Source organism: Camelus ferus, chromosome 3 (assembly GCF_009834535.1).
Source record: "Camelus ferus isolate YT-003-E chromosome 3, BCGSAC_Cfer_1.0, whole genome shotgun sequence".
Lineage (NCBI taxonomy): Eukaryota > Metazoa > Chordata > Mammalia > Artiodactyla > Camelidae > Camelus > Camelus ferus.
In genome coordinates this window covers 85,744,064-85,763,917 of record NC_045698.1, presented here as the reverse complement: position 1 = coordinate 85,763,917, position 19,854 = coordinate 85,744,064, and the positions used below count along the sequence as shown (strand labels likewise).

Below are 19,854 nucleotides of genomic sequence, written 5' to 3'. Positions count from 1 at the left end.
AAAGTCAGGGGAAAAAGTCCATTTGTCCCAACTTACTTAGGGCCAAATTAAGTCCTAAGAGGGCAAGGCAGGTAGACAGCTGCACAGGGACATCTCAATAACAGGAAGATTATATTTCTGAAGAAAAATGAGTTTTGCCCTCTCTCTAAAAAGCAAACAGTTACAGCAAATGAGCTCCCACATTCAGACATGTGGACTTCAGAATATGGAGGAGATGGTGTTCACAGGGATACAGCCGGGCAGCCCATACTGAGCAGAGCAGGTCTCAGCACAGCTCTGAGAAAAGCTGGATGTAATGAGCTGTATTTGTTATCTATGGCTGTGTAACGAATTACTCCAAGGCTTCGCAGACTAAAACAATACACATTTATTATCTTGCAGTGTCTCTGGGTCAGGAATTTGGGCATGCTTATTTAGGTTCTCTAACAAGGCTGGAGTCATCTTGAGGAAGGTTAGAGAAGGGTACACTCCTAGCTCACTCACATGGTTCTTGGCAAGATTCATTTCATCGTGAGTCATTGTACAAAACTTTAGTCCCTCATCAGCTATTAGCCAGAAATTTCCCTTGGATCCTTGCCATTCAGGCATCTTCATTGAGTCTTTCACTACATGGCAGCTTGCTTCATCAGAGTGAGAAAATGAGAGGCCAGGAGAGTATCAGCAAGAAAGAGCTTTAACAAGATGAAAATCCATATCTTTGTAATCATGGAGGTGACACCCATTACTTCTGCTATATTCTGCTCATTAGAAGCAAGTCACTAGACCCAGACACACTCATGGGGAGGGTATATATAAGGCATGAATACCAAGTGCATGTGTGTTTTGGGGAGGTGGGGGCATTGGAAGCTACCTACCTCAAGAGCCCCAGTTAGTGGCCAACCACAGCATCTATCTAAACTGATAAGACAAAGGAATGGTTTGTTAAATTGTGCAGTGTTAACAAGATAGGTATTTAGGGTAATACAGATTTGTATCTCTCTGATTTTGCCAAAATAAAATGAAAAGCCAGATGAAAAATGATTTAGGGTAAGTGCTTATAAACTGTTCAGTTACCTAATAAAAAAGGAGCACTAAGGATCAAAGTGTAGAGGGCAATCCTAGCCCATATTAAAGCCTTAGAAAAGTGTAATAGAGAAAGCTAATTTTTATGTATGAGAGATTTTGGGCAGATATTATCCAGAGGCTTCTGGAAGAAATTAAGGATGGTATAAGCAAGATACTGACAAGGGTTCTTACAGTTATACCAAAAAATAAAACAAAACACTAGCTCCCAAAGATTGAAAATTCAGTAGTATTTAAATGCTTTTATGTAGTCAGTGGAGATGCTGAGCACTGAGGGAGTAGCCAGTCTCCCAGTCATTCCATGCAAACCCCAACTCTTCCTAAAGATAGAGTTATACTGTGGCCCTTGTACACCTGGAGAGACAGGTCTGACTTTGATCTCAGCTTTGCCACTCTCAAGCTGTGAGACCCTTAGAAAGCTATTTAGCCTTTATGAATTTTGATGAATCCATCTGGAATGAATGCAAAGGACACAGTGAAAAGCATAGTACATATCACTTGGTCAATAAGTGATAGATGTGAATTAGTACAGGGTTTTAGAGCATGAGTTTGTTACCAAGTCCAAGCTCATACTGCTTTCTGCAGGACAGGCCAGTAAATAGATGAGGTCTTGGGGCAAGAAATAATGACTTTACTCAGAAAGCCATCAGAAGGATAAGATGGACTAGTGTCCCAAAGAACCATCTTACCCAAATTAGAATTCAGGGTTTTTTTTTTTTATGCAAAAGGGAGAGGAGGGGTGTGGTTGGTTGTTGTAAACTTCTTGGTGCTGGCCAGACCCCAGAGGGGATGTGCTGATCCTTTGCTTTTGCAGCTGTCCATGTAGACCTGGTGATAATGTTCCTGTAACACCTCCAACAAGACAAATGTTAGTCTTTGTTCTGCAACTTTTTATCTCTATGTGAGTGAAAAGTATTATACCTTTAAAGGTCAAGCCTGAAAGCAGAGCCTTGAGAAAGGGCTATTATGTCAGGCAGCATTCCTTTACAAAGGTGTGGAGCCAACATGACTAAGCACAAGCAGCAGAGCACAGAGGTTAGAACTAAAGGATAGATCCAGTATGGAGTGATGTTTGTTCTTCTCTGTTCCAGGTTTCGGTGTCAGATAAGTTGATATATCGGAGTCAAGTTATAGCTTTCCTGCTTACTATATGTGAAATGTTAGGAAAAAGAAATGCATTGTGTTTCAGCTTCAGGTTTTTTTTTTTTTTTCTTAAATGGGCATAGTATCTATTTTAGAAGGTTATTATGAGGATGAAATGAATATTGTGTGGATGTATATAGCCTTTAGCCCTGTGCCTAACATGTATTGAGTCCTTAAAAAGCTATGCTTAGCCTTCAAATAATTGAGTTAAACCAAATTAACTTGATGTAGAATTTTCATGATTTTTTTAGTAAATTATAAATTATATGGAGAGAATTCATAATAGATGATGAACTGGAGGTTAGCCGAACACGAAAAAAATTTCTGGGGGAAAAGTCAGAGAATGATCCTATATGCTTAGAGAAGCTAATAGTGGACAGTTGGGGAAGAACAGTCAAAAGCTTGGTTCACTAAAGTTAAAGGAGTTGATTATTTAATAAGAACATATCTAGGAAGTGGGCCTCTGAAGGTTAACATTACTTTTAAATACATCCCATTTTAGGATTGCCTCTCACAACAGACATGCTGAAAAGCTGGTCAGATGGATCTTGTATCACTCAGACTTGACCTGAGACATGTGGTTGCTCTGGGAAGACTAATATATTGGTACCTTTTATACCATATTTATTTATCTGTACCTCCTTTTTATCAGCAGCTGGAAGAAGCTGATTTTTTATTAACAAACTGTATGTAAATACAGTCTCTAACTTCACTAGCTACAGAAGGGTGGACTGAAAAAAAAAAAACCCCAGAATATTTCCCACATTTTCTGTAGTTTTCTCAATTTCCTTTTGCCATTTTCTAGATGAGACGGTATCTTGGGAGGCACAGTAAGGGGTTTAACATTTAGATAATGAAACTGAATCATTCATTCCTGGCTAGCAAAGCAGCACGCATTATTGATTTTTGACGCAGCCGACTGCAAGCTCATGTGCAATTCACAAAAGTACTCCACACAGACAGGTCGACACCAGTGAGGGGTGAAACCAATTTGTATTTTGCCAGTTTATTCTGGCGCTGTTTCACTTCTCCTTTTAGATCTGCAGCCTAGGTGAAATACCCACCTTGTCCTTGCATTAATTTGGCTCTGAGTCCTACTCCAAAATCTTATGAGCTGTTTGAAACAGGATGGAAAAAAAAATATTCCAGGTACATGAGTCTTCTAGGGAAAGCAGTTCTGAAGACAGTACTTCATAGGAAATTCATGCCCTTGGATTATCAAAAAGCCCTGCTGGTTAATTGGCAGGAATCATTGGAGAAGCAGACACTTTTATGGTAACCGCAGTAATTAGGCTGGGTTGGCTGCCCCTCCACTGAGCACTGGGATTGAATCCATTGATTTTGTGGTGTTCTCTTTCTCCCAAAGCTTTCCTCTCGGTCAATAGGACAGTCTTCCCAAGTGGTGGAAAAACATTCCTCATTCCTCAACCATGCATACTTAGGTTGACAATGTTTCTTCAGACGACTTAGCATTGCTGAGGTGGTTACAGGGTAAGAATGAGAGGCTTGATGTGAATTTCTACGATGAAAGACTGTCAAGACAAAAATACACTAAGCTTGGAAGGAAAATGCATCAATAGATACATTTTCCTCTTATGCGTTTCCAAATACTTAATGTAATTAGAATTTACTCCCCCAAGGCTTAAGTCTCTCTCCTCTCTTCCTCTGAATTAATTGGCCCCTTAGTTTCAGTTTCTAGTTTATGCATGGGAGAATATTAGGTTCAAAAGATTTCATGCTAATCTGTTGCCAACAGTAGACTGTCTTCTTGAAACTAGGAAGGAAACTGGGAAGGAAATGGCAATGCTACGAAAAGTGTCCCCCAGTTCCCTGAACTATTATTGTTGTCCTCTGAGCAGAGATTAATCCTGAAAAGTATTGTTGCTCAGGGAGATTTTTTTTTTTTTTTTTTAAAGATACTACCACTGGTTACCCAAAGAAGGTCAGGGGCACTGGAGAGTCAACTTATTTCATCCAATTTTACTCTAGCGGATCGTAACAGTGTTTTTTAATGCAGTCCTATCAGACTCAATTTTTATATATTTATTTCTTAAAGAACCTCTCTGTCCTTCAATAAACTATCTGAATTGGTATCATCTTGATTTGCCTTGACTCCTTAGCTCTCACCCTGTTACTCTTACCTGTGACCTGTATTGGGGAAACAGTTGAGAGAGGAAGCATTACACCTTCCAGTTAACATTCTGGGTCCTTCATTGTTAACACTGTTATCAGTAGCCTCAGCAGCATTTGATCTTTCTTTGTGAACTAAGCCCAGATCTTTCGAGAGTGATCCTTTTCATTCTTTTTACTTTTTGATACTGTCTAGTCTGGGGCAAGATGTTTTGAATACAAAACATACAGTATCTGTTTTCCAGCAAGCCTCTTCTAGGAATAAGAGAAGAGAAATTGTGTACCCAGAAACTCTGTCCTAAGAGACAATCCGCTACCAGACAGAAAACACAAATGTAGCCCTTAGGTGATTTCACGTGGTTTTGTGATTTCTTCTCCAATCTGGACAACCAACGCTCTTTTACCATTAGCACAGTCTTTTCCTTGCTATCTTTGCTGGGTGATGCTGCTGGAGGATTTTGTTTCTCAGTATGTTTGCAGCGTACTTTCTTCTAGCTGTTCCCATCTCATGCACTGCTGCCAAGTCTGTGGACTACCTGGTACCCACCTCCCTCTTACACCACCATCACTCTCTCTACCCCTGCACTCTTTCTCCTCCCTGCCCCCTCACTGGTCCAGGCGCTGATATGGGAGAGACTGACATCAGCCAGAGTTGTTCATTGTGCAATACTGGGCCAGGTCCTCTCATACGAGTGTCGTAGCTGATGCTTAGGGCTCTCTAGTTTCTCTGATTTATAAGAAGATGAGTCATTCTTTCACATGACCAAGTAGATACCAAGCCCCCTCCAGAGGGTTTAGCTAAGAGAGTTAGTTTAAGTATATCTGTTTGGACATGCCTTCTTTGACCCTAGGTGTTTTAGAGTGGGACACTGTTCAGCTCATCCTAAATAACTTACCGTGACTCATCTCCTTTTTTTTCTAAACTCCATATTTTAATGCCTCCATGTGAGGAAGGGTTTCTCTTTTAGCATCATCAAATTATTATGGGAAAATCATGGTCCTTGGATCCAAATATATCTGTGGCAGATTGTATTTTCAAAAGATAGTCGTGAAAAGAACTCCCAATTCACATGCACTTCTAAAATCGTACCACTTCCCTGTAAAGAGGTGAAGTATAGCTACCCTCGCCTTCAAACTTATCAGGCTGTTACTTGTTCAGTAAGGTTAGATTATAAAAGCCAATGACAGGTCTGCCTTGTTTGCTGAGACACTAATTCTTGACACCTTCATGTACCTTGTAAGCAGTTTAACAACCCTGAGGCTTTCATGCTGTTAGGAAGTCCCACAGCCTGTGCAGAAAGACCCCATGTATGCCTTGAGTGTACATGAGGAGAGCTCGCCCTCACCTCTTCCAATTCCCATCAAAATGTGACTATAACCACAAGAACAGCAACCATGCCAGAACTGCCGAGGTAAATCCTTCCAGAGTTCACAGAAACTGTGAGAGGTGAGGAAATGATTGTTATTTTAAGACACTAACTTTCAGAATGTTTCATTATGTGGCAGTAGCTAACTAGAACAATGCCTATATTAGTCAGCTAAGGTTGCCATAACAAAATCACACACATTGGAAGACTTAAATAGCAGAAATTGATTTTCTCACACTTTGAAGGCCAGAAGTCCAAGATCAAGTTTCTGGCCAATTTGTTTCCAGGTAAAGGCTCTCTTTGTGGCTTGCAGTTGGCCACCATCTTGCTGGATCCTCTCATGGCCTTTCTTCAGTGTGTGTCATAAAGAGAGAGAGTATGAGCTCTCTGATGTCTCTTTTATAAGAACAATAATCCCATAGGATCACGGCCCCACCCTATAACATCATTTAACCTTAATTACTACCTTGGAGATATCATCTTCAAATATAGCCACCCTGGGAGTTAGAGTTTCAAGATATAAATTTGAGGGGCACAGACATTTAGTCCATAACAATGTTTGAGTGCAAATTACAATTCTATTACTGTAAAATAGGTTCAACCTGAGCAATTTTCTTAACCTCTCTGAGTCTCAATTTTCTTTTGTGTAAATATAGAAATAATAATTCTGTCTTATCAGATTCTTTTGAGGGTTAAATGAGAACAAGTATAAGGCTGTTTTATTCATCTCTAGAGAGTGGGGATAACAGGCCCTAGGAGGCCTTTTCATTCAGTTATGCCCTCTGACTACTGGTCTGTAGTTGTCATTCTAAGTGAAGTAAGCCCTGAGACAGCCTACCATGACCAAATCAAGTTCTTGCTTCAGTTGGAATAGCCAACAGCCAACACATTGTTAAAGAATCATCAATTTTGCAACTGACATGGGCTTAATTTCCAGAATTTATAAACAGCTCATACAACTTAATAACAATAGCAAAAAAACCAACCCAATTCAAAAATGGGCAAAAGAGCTAAACAAGCTATTCTCCAGTGAAAACATACAAATGGCCAATAGTATTGGTAATTATCAGAGAAATGCAAATCAAAGCTATAATGAGGTATCGCCTCACACCAGTCAGAATGGCCATCATTCAAAAGTCCACAAATGATAAATGCTGGAGAAAGTATGGAGAAAAGGAAACGCTCCTACACTGTTGGTGGAAATGTAGTTTGGTGCAGCCATTATGGAAAACAGTATGTAGATTCCTCCAAAGACTAGAAATAGGCTGACCCTATGATCCAGCAATCCCATTCCTGGGCATATATCCAGAAGTAACTCTAATTCGAAAAGATACATGCACCTCAATGTTCATAGCAGCACTATATACAGTAGCCAAGACATGGAAACCTAAATATCCAATGACCAATGACTGGATAAAGAAGTTGTGGTATATTTATACAATGGCATACTACTTAGCCGTAAAAAAAATAGTAAAATAATGCCATTTGCAGCAACATGGATGGACCTGGAGAATGTCATTCTAAGTGAAGTAAGCCAGAAAGAGAAAGAAAAATACCATATGATATCAATTATATGTGGAATCTAAAAAAAAAAAAGACACAAATGAACTTATTTACAAAAGAGAAACAGACTCTCACAGACATATAAAACAAATTTATGGTTACCGGAGAGGGGAAGGAGGTGGGAAGGGATAAATTGGGAGTTCAAGATTTGCAAATAGTAACTATAATACTTAAAATATATAGATAACAAATTTATACCCCATATAGCATAGGGAACTATATTCAATATCTTACAGTAACCTGTACTTTAAAAGAATATGAAAAGAAATATATGTATGTATATGTATGACTGAAACATTATACTGTACACCAGAAACTGACACAACATTGTAAACTGACTATACTTCAGTTTAGAGAAAGAAGCATCAATTTATTCAAAACATGAATAATTCCTACTAGGAGCTTGGTGCTGAAAGGAAAAATTAATAAACCAAGATTCTGCCCTCAAAGAACTCACCTTTTGATGGGCTAGGCAGCCTAGGAACAAATACTCATATTGCAGTTTGACAAGTGCTTACTGAAAAGTGATAACCATGGAAGAACTTGGATTCTAGCATCACTATCTCATTAAATCTTCACCAGAGTCAAGAAAAGGAAAGCTTGGAGAGATTAAGCGACCTCTTTACCTCAAATCACATCGCTTGCAGGTGGCCAAAACAGAACCTGATTCCACATGATGTTACCTCATTCCCAGTGTCTTTATGTTACATGCTGAAAGAAAAAACTTGCCAACCAAGAATACTTTACTTGGCAAAGCTGTCCTTCAGGAAAGAAGGAGAGATAAAGCCTTTCCCAAACAAACAAAAGCTGAGGGAGTTCATCACTACTAGACCTGCCTGACAAGAAATGTTGAAAGAAGTTGCTCCAGCTGAAATAAAAGGATGCTAATTAGTAACATGGAAATATATGAAAATATAAAAGGCACTGGTAAAGGTTAAGTGTATAGTCACACATGCAGAGTATTACTGTAATATAGTGGTAGCTTAACCACTTGCCTCTAGTATAAAAGTAAAAGACAAAAGTATTAAAAATAACTATAGCTATAGTAATTTGTTAATGGATACACAGTATAAAAAGATACATATTGTGACACCAAAAACATAAAATGTTTGGTGGAGGGAGAAAAACGTAGTTTTCGTGCATGATTGAAGTTACCTGCTTAAAACAGACTTTTCTAACTATAAGATGTTAGACTATAAGATGTTTTATGTAAGGCTCATGGTAACCACAAAGTGAAAACCTACAGTAGAACACAGAAGATAGGAATGAAATACCAAAGAATAAATGTAACTAAGGAAGTAAAAGACTTATACCCTGAAATTGGACCCTATCTTACACCACTCACAAAAATTAACTCAAAATGGATTAAAGACCTAAATGTAAGGCCTGAAACCATAGAAATCCTAGAAGAAAACAGGGAAAAACCTCTTTTGCATTGGTGTTGGTAATGGATATGGCACCAAAAGTATTGGCAACAAAAGCAATAGTAAACAAGCAGGATGACATCAACCTAAAAAATGTTTGTACAGCGAAGGAAACAGTCAGCAAAATGGAAGAGCAGCCAATGTAATGGGAGAAAATATTTGCAAACTATAGATCTGATAAGGGGTTAATATGCAAAACATATGAGGAACTTAGACAACTCAAGACAAAACAAAACAAAAAACAAATGCACAAAAAATCCCAGCACATAATCTTATAAAAAATGAGCCAAGGAACTGAATAGACATTTTTCCAAAGAAGACATGCAAATGGTCAACAGTTACATGAACATCACTAATCATTAGGAGAATGCAAATCAAAACCGTGGTGAGATATCACCTCACACCTATAGGGATGACTTTATCAGAAAGACTCACTGGCCAGAATGTGTTGAAAGGGGAGCCCTTGTACACTCAGAGTATCAATTGGTACAGCTATTAAAGGAAAACAATATAAAGGTTCCCTATAACATTAAAAACAGAACTGCCATATGATACAGCAATCTCACTTCTGGGTGTTTATCTAAAAGAAATGAAATCAGTATCTCAAGGAGATATCTGTACTCTCATGTTTATGGTATTGCTAGTCACAATAGCCAAGATACGGAAACCACTTCAGTGGTTACTGTTGAATGAATGGATAACAAAATTGTGGAAACTCTCATTCATATTGGTGGGAATACAAAATAGTACAGTCACTCTGGAAGACAGTTTGACAGTTTCTTACAAAACTAAACATACCATACATTTCCACAGTCATGCTCCTTGGTATTTACACAAATGAATTGAAAACTTTCATCCACAAAAAAACTTTGTATTCAAATTTTCATAGTTGCTTTATTTCAAATTGCCAAGACTTGGAAACAATCAAGATGTTCTTCAGTTGGTCAAAAGATAAACCATGGATACATCTATACAATGGAATATTATTCAGCTCTAAAGAGAAATGCTCTATCAAGCCATGGGAAAAGCTTAAATGCATATTGCTAAGTAAAAGAAGTCAATTTGAGAAAGTTATGAACTGTATGCTTCCAACTGTGTTGCCATTCTGGAAAGGACGGAAGTATGGAACCAGTGAAAAAAACTAGTGGTTGCCAAGGTTGAAGAGAGGAAAGGATGAATATGCAGAGCATGGAAGATTTTTAGGGCTATGGAACTGTTCTGTATGATACTATAAATGGTGGATACCTGCCATTTTACATTGTCAGAACCCATAGAATGCACAGCACCAAGCATGAACCCTAATATAAAGTATGGACTTTAGGGGATAATGATATGTCAATGTAGGTTCATCATCTGTAACAAATTTACCACTCTGGTAGGGGACGTTTGATGGTGGCGGAGGTGGTGGTTGTCAGAGGGAGTGGGAGAGAAAAGTCTACTTTCTACTCAACTTTGACATGAGGCTAAAACTAAAAAATAGTCTGTGTACTAAAAAGCAGCAGCAGCAACAACCCTGGCACCACTCCTAATAGCCTTGTTCGTTCCTGTGGCTGACTTAGTGGAAACAAGGTGTATGGCTATCACGGTCTGTCACATGAAAGCAAAAGAAGAAAGCATTGTTTCATGAACACGCAGGGTATTTTCCTTTCCTTTTTTCCTGAAGGAGTACATTCTAAGTTTAAATGTTGTCAGCTTTTTCAGGAGGTTTACACTACTCTTTTCTCTAAACTAGGTATTCAAAACACACTCCCTGATAAAGTCCTTTAATACCGAGCCCTAGGTTCTAGCTGCTGTTCTGTTAGGTAGAATTGGTCATGGTGAAGTGAAGCAAGGAAGAGTAAAGACATACCCATGATTGAATGGGGTTGCCTGACAGATTGCCAGTTTATCCACACCATTCACTTCAGAATGAGCTGAGAACCACCAGGCTTTCAGTTATGATGACACCATTTACTTCAAACACTAGGAGCTTGAACCTGTTTTATGGGAGAGTATTCCAGCTAAAACTCTTTATCCTTAAACACATTTGTTGGGGTGGAGGTGGGAGGAAATGCCAGGAGAAAGTGAGTTTTTAAATATGGAAGATTATATGGGAGCATATAAAAATACATCCATGTGTATCATTAATATGCATTTGGAAAATCTGAATGACCAGATGTATTTTTATGGCTTCCATGTCCCTATGCTACTCCTTTTTTTGTTGTTGTTGTTGTTTTAAATCTAAAGCATTTGAGAAAAATTACATCAAAAGAGAAAAGTCTGTTTCCTGCAGAGATTAATGTTACATGTTAAAATCCATACCCTGCCAGTTTACTGGGAGTGCTTACGTGCAGAATTAGTCCTATCCTAGGAAATAGTCATAAATTTTTAGACTTTCTCTCATCTGGACAGCAAAATTTTATAGGGAGGTTTGCAGGCAGAACTGTGTTCAGTCCCATGCTTACAGAGTTTTCTGTTCTGATATATACATATATTTCCATCCATCCATTTGTCATAGGGTATGTAACATCACTTTGGACTTTCCTGAGATCTTCAGGGCATCTCCATAAGATCTTTAGGTACTGTGGAAATTCTTCAAATTTTCCAAACTAATGGCTCCTTAGGCTATAATCTGCATTAGTTCTGAGACAGAATACAAAATGGGTTATCCTCAAATCTAAACTCTACGTCTCATGGTTTGGGCACCATACTGAATGTGAATTAAATATTAAATAGTGTGATGGGAACATTGTTTAAGATAAACTGGATCTTCACTAGAAGCCTCAAGGCTGAGCCTTTGCTCTATGCAGATTTTCTCTCAGGTCAGCCCTGAAGGTCTACAGGGACAGGAAGCTGGTCCATTGGTGCTGGACCATGGAAAAGCCAGTCTGGCTCCCCCATCCCTCCCTTCTCTTCCTTAACACTATATGCTGAGATTAATGGACCATTTTGCTTCAGCACTGAGGAAAACCCCTGGATTTGTATGATCAGGAGATGTTGAACTGGCTCAGTTTCACTCACAAGCTGGTAACCTCGAAAGTACAAAGCAAATGGCTAGTCAACAGTTGATACCACACAGCTTCTTTTGGTGGCTGCTGTGAGCATTTTTATTCTGAAGTCATGTTGCTGGCCTTCACAAAGCATGAATGGGAAAATAATGAGGACAAAAAGTAGTCTAACGTGAGGCGGTTTATATCAGAACCAGGGCAGTGAGAATAAGAAATGGCACACTCACGCGCCTAGGAGGGCTTGTCTGTGGGGGGCAGGCCCGCAGGTTCCCTTTCAAGGGCAAAGATAAGGGGCCAGCTATTGAGAAGAGAAAGAATGGTGAGTTGAAGAAAAGGTTTTAAATTTCAAAAGACTGATTCAAAGATGGTCTGATGGACTACTGGAGAAATACATGACCTGTGTGGTGAAGGAGATAGGTCCACAGCCTCCCTGCACCATTTCTAGTTCCTTTGATCAGCAAGAAATCATTTTCTTCTCCCCACTTCTGCACTAAAATCAAGTTTTCATTCTTCTTGGCCATGGGGATCAGCAACATCTTTGATCTTCAACTTACTGAAGCAGCTGCCTACTGTTCTACTTCAAAGCAGGCTTTCATGACTTCAGGGTATTTTAATAAAGAGTTCTCCAACACCTGCTTGCATATTATCTGGAATAGTAAGGAGCTATGTAGCTCATCAGGTGATACAATGCTGGAATCATAAGGAAACTTCTGTAAGAAAAAACATAAATGTTAGGGAATCGCTTTTTAAACATTTACACCAGCTTTGTAAGGGTACATGCTCCTTCCTATATTTAGTCCCTCTGCTTATCCTCACTTCTGCTGTTTGGAAATCAAAGTTACATCCTCAAAAAGGATAAAGAGTTGGTTTGAAAGTTTCCTTTCTAAAGAATGTGTGAAAATGTGGCTTAGAAAATTTCCTTTATTTTTATCTAACATAGTATGAAATGTCCACAGTGTGGCAGAAGGTCAGGAAAGGGTCTTCTCTGCTGTGGAACGTAGTTTGCAAACAAGTCATCAAGCCTGTACATGTGGAGCTATGCGAGGAACTGAAGGGTTTTTCTTTACCTGGGTAGAGGGAAAAAGACATTTTATTGGATTTGAAAGTAGGAAGATACTGTATTCATCTTAATGATCTGCTTATAGGAAAGAGAAAATGTCTTCTAGAGAAGTCCATGTTAGCCCAGTAATTAAAATCTAAGCTGTGAAGCATTTAAACCAACTTTAAAAATTCAGCAACAGATACCAAATTCAAAAGTACGTAGAAGGAAAAGTTTTAGCTTTTCTAAAGATTGAGGGTTCATTATTGGGCTAATTTGGTCAAATGTTCAAAACAAATTAGGTGACAGGTAGATAGTGCCAGGTGGGTGATAGATGGACCCTCTGTGGCAAAACCAGCCATCCATATGGGGAGCGCAAGCAAGAAGATGTAGGTATGGAGTTAACCTTTTAGTTAGCTTCATCAAACGTTAGTGTTTTATTCATATTCACTTTGTGCCTGCGTACGCTCCCAGAAACATCTTTCTCGCCCCCCCCCCAACCTTTTTCTGCTGGGCTGCTTGAAAGCCAGCTGAAGACAGCGTGATGTCTCATCCCCCGAATACTGTCTCTTCAGAGCAAGGGCGTTCTCTCACAATATCACAGTACCATGATCATATGGAAGAATTTGATATGAGTAATTAATTTGGCATATTCAACAAACCACATTTAAAATTCTCTAATTCTCTAGACAACTTAATTTTGCATATTCAACAGACTATTTAAAAGTCTCTCAATTCTCTAAACACGTTGTTTTTGCTGATTTTTCACCTTTAGCCAGAATCCAGTCAAGGATTCACTGTCACATCTCTTTGGTCTCCTTTAATCTGGAACAGTCCACTTCCTAGTTTTTCTTTAATGCCATTGAAATTTTGGAAGAATCCAGGCCAGTTGTTTGTAGAATGTGTTGTTTATCTGGATTTGTTGATTTCTTTTCTCATGTTTAAATTAAGATTAAATATTTTTGACAATAATACTGCATAGGTGAGTTAATGCTCTCCTGTTGCTTTACATCCAGAAGTCTGTAATGGCCGTTTGTCCCATTATTGGTGAGACTACATTTGAGCCCTTAAGCTAGATCTCTCCCTTGTAAAGTTACCCTTTTTCCCTTTATATATATATGAAATCAATAGTAATATGGAGTACAAAGCTTTTATAGCATGCAATCCTCCCTGCCCCCACCCACAATAGTAGACAGAATAATACCATCCCCATCCCATTCCCCCTGCAGACGTCTGTGTCCTAGTCCCTGGGACCTGTGAATGTGTTAGGTTAAGAGATGGATAAGGGGAATGAAGGTAGTGGATAGAATTAAGATTGCTGACCAGCTGACCTGTGTATAGGACAACGATCCTGGATTATCCAGGTGGGCTCTTAAAAGTGGAAGATGGAGGTAGAAGACTCAGAGGGAGAGGAGACTACAGAAGAAGGCTTAGTGAGATATGACTTTGTTTTCTTTGAAGATGGAAAAAGGGAGTCACAAGCTGAAGAATGCAGGCATTTTCTCAAAGCTGGGAAAGGCAAGGAAACAGATTGACCCCTGAGGCTTCCGGGAAGGAATGCAGACCTGCTTGATTTCAGCCTGGTGAGTCCCGAGTCTGACTTCTAACCTACGGAACTGTAAGTTAACAAATTTTTGTTGTTCTAAACCCTTGAATTTTGGATAATTTGTTGTAACAGTAATAGAAAACACATACAACTCCTAAAATTGCATCCACTTATTTTAGCATGCACTGATGATTCTTTTCTGTGTAAGTTCTTACACTGGGAGTTGTAAATGGTGGTATTTACTAAGTCCATCAATCCTTTCTCATCTAATAGCTTCCCGCTTCTGTTTTTCCTTATTTCCTTCCTCTTTCTCTCTTGAGTATCATAGATGCATAGATTATTATTTTAAATTCACCGTTATATAACTCATTACTTGCATTTATTTTTGATGCTCTAATTGTCCCAAATTTGAGCAGCAGTAGCCACTTCAGGCTGACTCCTGTGTCCATCTAGCATAGCCTCATTTATCTTAGAGCACTTTCTTGCTCTCTCAAATACAGTATTTAGGGTTAATGTTATCCCTTTCCTATCGCAAACCTGGTATCCACCGTTTTAGTCAAGGAGCCCTAGTTTTATTTAATGAAGAATGGCATTTAGAAACCTGGGTGATAGGAGGACTAATTTTTATTGATACATTAGTATCTCAGTGTAATTTCAGTTTTAGTAAGCAGTTGAACATCCTTGCAAAGTTTGAGACTTTGTTTTGACTTTTTCTCTGAACTATTCATGTATATTGCCCATTTTCTATCAGCTGGGCTTTTTTCTCCCCCTCATTTTGAGTCCTTTGTATAATAGGGAAAGGAGCTTTTTGTGAACATAATTGCAGTTGTTTTCTCCAAAATTTTCATTTATTTTGCATCATTTTGCAATACACTTTAAAATGTCTCAAGAACATCTTATTGCAAAGTCCATCTTTTCCCCCAGCATTTGATGTAATTTCTTTATGATTCACTAGATTGCTACATATTTTGGGCTCTGTTATTGAACTTCCTATTCTGTTCTGCTGGTCAGTCAATTCATGCACCAATACCACAAAATTTTAGGGTTTGGATAATATGTTTTATATATTAGGGCTGGTCAACCCTTACTGCCTTTTTCCAGAAGTTTCTTAGCTACACACGTGTGTTTTTATATGAATGTTAGATTTAACTGCTCTAGGTCCCAGAAAACTTGGTGTGTTTACAGGGACTGCATTAAATTTATATATTCTCTTAGGAACAATCACAATATGTGTGATGGCTTTACATCCTAATCAAGTTGAAGAAATGCCTTTATTCAACTTTTCTTGTAACTTCTTGCACACTTGTTGTTAAGTTTATTCCTAAGTATTTTATCTACTTGCTTGCTGTCGTGAATATTATCTTCTTATTGTAGAGAGATCGCTTTTACCTACCGATTTTCCAAGCCTTGTGCCTCTATTTCAGTGGTTTTCAATCTTCTAAGTATATTAGAACTATCTGGGAAACAATTCATGGGGCCCAGACATCTTACAAACCAATTAAGTCAGAATCGCTGGATGTGAGGCCACAGCCATTGGTCTGTTTTTAAAGGTCTTCAGGTAATTCCAGTGTAACATAAAAGTTGAGAATTGCTGATTAACTTGGGAGGGAGAAGGGAATTTTGTAGGCTTGATGGTGATGAATTTGGTTCATAAATATTTGTAATTGCTATATATTCATTGTGAGTTGATGTTAGCATTAAGTCTTAGTCACGATTACTGATTTTTGGTCTGAATTCTACGTTGTTTACTCTTAGGGTTGCCGTCCCTGCTTTCTTACTGTTTGTGTTTTCATGGTACACGTTTAGTCATCCTTTTATTGTCAGCTTTCACTTATTTTTATATGGGGTTTTTCACATTTGGCATATAATAGGATTTTGCTTTGTGAATCAGTCTGAATTTTTAAACATTGGTGAGGTAAGCCAATTTTGTGTTATTTGTATCAGATACATTTGAACTCAGCTTGATCATCTTTTTATGTTTTATGTTGCATTTATTTGTATATTATATGCTGTATTGACTGTTTCTCTTTCCTTCTGTGCTCTATTTGCCTCTTTTTCTGGAGTGCTCTGTTTATTAGGAAGATCTGTTTTTGTACTACTGGTTGCGTTTATGTTCATAATTTATGTCATATTCTTAGTCCTCTTTTCCTGGATTTAGATACTTTTTTTGTTTTGACAGCTTTAAGTGATAACCTCAGCTCCTACTTATTATGTGACCATCAAGGCGCTTATCTTACTTCTCTTTCTGTCTCTCCTCTCATTTTCTGTTGAATTATCTCTACTAGGTTAGAATTTATAACATCTACACACTTTTCTTCTACCTTTTCCCCTCACGTTTGCTTTAACCTTAGATCTGCAGTTAAGCAAATCGAGTGCTCACTGTAGTCCTACCGCTGATGCCCCCTCTGTCAGATAAAGCTTGTTCTTTCAGAGACTCTCAGGAATTGTTCATGAGGGCAGGACTCCCCAGGTATTTGTACGTTAACGTTGTTTGTCTGGAGCCTTAGTATTTGAAGAAAAGCTTGGCTGGATCTTAGATTCTTGGCTCATACTCTCTTTGGAATTACTTTAAACTATTGCAGTCTAGGTGTCTTGCTTTATATGTTAGTATTGAAAGATCTGATGCCAACCAGAGTTTTTAAAGTAAAAGTTTTTAAAGTAAAGTCTTTTTACTTGGAAAGCCAGGGCATGTTTTCTTAATGTCTAATAGTTTTGCTAGGTTCTATCATAAAACTGATCAGCCTCAATTTTGCTTTTCTTCTTGAAAATCTAGCTTTATAAATATATATTTATATATACAGACATATATATAAATTTATAGCTATATATAGTTTTGTATATATTCACACACATATAAATATATAATTTTATATATATTTTATATACACTTATAAATATATAATTTTATATGTTTATATATACACATAAGTTATAGTTTTTATATATAAATATATATTAGTTTTTATATATTTATATATAGTTTTATTATACATTTTAATATACACATACATATATGGTTTTATATATATTTATATATACATACAATGTATATATAAAAAACTACACACACACACGCGCACATGTGTTGGGTTGTCTGCTATCCAACATTGTATCTTTGATTTTTTTTGTTTCATTTTTCATCCTTAGGCTGTGTTTATCTTTTCTTCAGTGTCCTGTATTATATTTGCAGTTGAATTTAGTCTCTCGTGGACATCCTGTATTTTAGTCTTTATTTCCAAGTTGATTTTTTTTTTGTATTTTTCTTTTTTGAGTTTGGTCACTCACTTTATATCTTTTGTGTGTGTGGTGTATGTGTGCATATGCCCATTTGGTTCTTGATGTCTGATACGACATTTTTTTTCACATGTAAAAATGCATGTTTAAGAATATTTGGTTCAGGTTGTGGTGTTTTGTTGGAGGTTTTGCCTGCTTTATTTTTGCTGGAGAATAGTGTATCACCTAACAGCTTTTCCTTTTCTGTTTACAGTACCTTGGTATGGATATTGTCTGCCAGTGTATGCTAATTTTGGGATGTCTTGGTATTTTTGTATCAGCAGCATTGGGACTTGAAGGCAGGGATGAGCAGTTTCCTAGTTTGCTGAGGCCCTGCTCTTGGCATATCTCGTTGCAGTTTTAAAATTAATGGCACTTGGTTTTGGTGAGTAAGGGGCATTATATGTCTTCTGATTTGGTGATTTTTTTTTTTTTTTTAAATTCTGTAGACCTCTTAATTTCAAGACTTGTTTCATTCTTTTCCTTCACCGCCAATCCTCCAGTGGTGCTTTTCCTCTTGTAAGTCTTCTGCCGTCCCCTGGAGTGGGGCCCCTGCAAGGTTTCCATTTCTGCTCTGGAGCATTCTCAAGCAGGAAGTGTCCCAAATCACCAGATTTCATGTTCTCAGTGTTCTAAGATGGCTTTTAGGATGGGAGTCTCTCTTCCTGGGCGATGATTTTTATCTGATGTCTGTCATATTGGGCCTCCGATTTCTTCTCCCCTCCCTTGGGTTCCTGCTCCTGTCCTCTCTGGGGTGAGCTCTCTGCTGTGTTCAGGTGTTGATTTCCCTACTTACACATATTTGAAAGTCTGTAGGAATCTCTGATCCCTGTTTAGGCTCTAGTATGGGTTTTGAACAGCTTTGTTTGCCATACTTGTTGGTCTGAATGTTTGTTGTATGGAGGACATGGAGAGATAAGAGTAAGTAAGCAACATGTTCCTCTGGGAACTCAAAAGTTTCTTAGCATTTTTTTCTTAATAATATTAGTGTCCTAAATTCATATGGCATATTTTTCTCACAGTACTTTTACATAAGATCTTTAAGTTGTTTAATGAAAACTGAGGTTCAGAAAGGTTAAGTGAATTATTCAATGTCATAGACCTATATATAGTAGAAGAATTCAAATTGAAATGTGGGTTTCCTCAATTCAGGCCTCCCACCAAAGGCATTGGGCACACAGTCTATATAGGGATGCTCCCATGTAAGAACACCCTTTCAAGACCACAATAGGTAACTGTTCAACCTAAATTCATAGAACTAGAGAAAGTTAAGTAAAATGAAAAGGCAGAGTAACTACTCTCAGTTGAAGGAGCAAGAGAGTTCCAGAAGGAGAAATGAGAGAAAGGGATCAAAAATGTATTCAAAGAAATTATGACAGAAAAGCTCCCAAACCTAAAGAAGAAAACATACCTCTATACAGCAAGCACAGAGAGTCCCAAACGAGATGAATTTAAAAAGACCCACAGTGAGACATAGCACAATTTAAAAAGCAAAAGATAAAGAGAAATCTAAAGGCATTAGGAGGAAAAACAGTCATATATATGGAAATCTCCATAAGGCTGTCAGCTCATTTCTCTGCAGAAACTTTGCAGTCCAGAGAGAGAGATTCAAAGTGCTGAAAGGGAAAAAAAACTACAATATAGGATGTTCTAACCAGCAATATTATCATTTAGAATTGAAGGAGAAATAAAGAACTTTTTGAGATAAGCAGAAACTAAAAGAATATAGCAATACTAAACTTACCTTTAAAGAAATATTGAAGGGTTTTCTATAAATGGAATAGAAGTAAGAATCTATAGAAAAAGGAAAATCCCACTAGGAAAGGCAAATATATAGTAAGGGTTAAGAATCACTTAAATAAGGCACTACATAGATTAAAAGACAGAAAATTGTGAAACAACTGTAATCAAAGTTAACAGTTAAGGGATAAGCATGAAGATGCAAAAATAGGACATCAAAAACTACATATAGGGGAGGGGAGTAAAAATGTAGATCTTTTACAATGTGTTTGAACTTAGATAACTAGCATGTTAAAACAAGTACATGAAGTTAAAGGTTAACATATATGAACCCCGTGGTAACCACAAATTAAAATCCTATAATAGATTCACAAAAACCAAAAAGAAAGGAACACAAGCATACTACTAATGATAACCATCAAGCCACAAGGGTAGAGCCAAGAAGAAGAAATGAACAGAGAACTGTACTGTGTATAAAATAGATAAGCAGTAAGGGTATATTGTATAGCACAGGAATTATCTCATAATATCTTTTAATAAAGTACAATCTGTTGAAGTACTGAATCACTGTGTTGTATAC

At 37.7% G+C, this 19,854-nt stretch overlaps 1 long non-coding RNA gene across 1 annotated transcript in view; it reads left to right on the top strand.

The window, feature by feature from the left end:
- Positions 1–19,854, top strand: part of LOC106730501 — a 238,775-nt gene that overhangs the window by 146,479 nt on the left and 72,442 nt on the right. The window contains exon 5 of the long non-coding RNA XR_001366965.2: positions 14,177–14,333. This is a non-coding gene — a long non-coding RNA (uncharacterized LOC106730501). The remainder of the gene's footprint in view (positions 1–14,176; positions 14,334–19,854) is intronic.